This window comes from Propithecus coquereli, unplaced genomic scaffold, assembly GCF_000956105.1.
Source record: "Propithecus coquereli isolate 6110/MARCELLA unplaced genomic scaffold, Pcoq_1.0 Scaffold103, whole genome shotgun sequence".
Classification (NCBI taxonomy): Eukaryota; Metazoa; Chordata; class Mammalia; order Primates; family Indriidae; genus Propithecus; species Propithecus coquereli.
In genome coordinates this window covers 637,665-638,605 of record NW_012134192.1, presented here as the reverse complement: position 1 = coordinate 638,605, position 941 = coordinate 637,665, and positions in this window count along the sequence as shown.

The following is a 941-nucleotide window of genomic DNA, read 5'->3' as shown; positions in this document are numbered from 1 at the left end:
TGCATTAATTTCGTAGAAATGATATCTTATTTAGGCAGCAATTGGAACTTCAAAGGCCAGAATGTTTAACTACCGGAACATCACCAGCTCTAGCAGCAGATGGAGGGCAAGCAGTTTGCTTGAACTTTATAAACTACCTGGTTGGAAAGGAAATTGGACATTATGCTAACTTATTCTTATCCCTTAAGTGGTTAGTGTATCAATGAGGTGTGCAAATCTGACATAAGTGTAATGCAAAAATTATGAGAAGCAACTTTAAGAGCAAACTTCAGAGAAACAATTGGTCTGAGAGGTCTTGAAGGAGACTGGAGATAGTTCTCTGAGATGAAAAAGAAAACAAAGGAGACAGGGTGGAGGAGGAGTCGCAGGAGACAGCAAGAAAAAAGTTCTCTCCTCCCTTGCAAATCCTGAATGAATACTACATGTGGTTAAGGGGGCATCTATTCAGTTTTCCTTTTTTTTTTTGTTAATTTTCCTGTTTCCATTTTTCTTTCTGCTTCATAGTACAAATAAAGTGCTAAGAAAAGAAGGTAAAAACTGCTGAAGGCAAGAATTTTGTATATGGAATCTAGCCCAGTGGCTATCACATTGCAGATGCCAAATGAATATTTGTTTAATTTCTCATTGAAGCTTTAATTTAATATATATTTAATGAATATCTGTCATGTGCAAGGAATTGTACTAGGTCAAATATTACTGAGGGCAAAGGAGTAAGTACTCTGGAGTTTAACAATTGCAGTGATTTGACTGTGGGGCAGTTCTCAGCTCACATTGATATAGAAAATTCCTCATTTTCTGCTATTCCGGGCAAGAGTCAGAAACACAGAGATATGGAAAAGGCAAACAGATTTACAAGCAGTATGCAGTAATCCCTAAGTTAAAGCCAGTTATTGTTGTCATTGTTAAAGTTAAATTTTGTTGTTGCTATTAATTTTCTATCA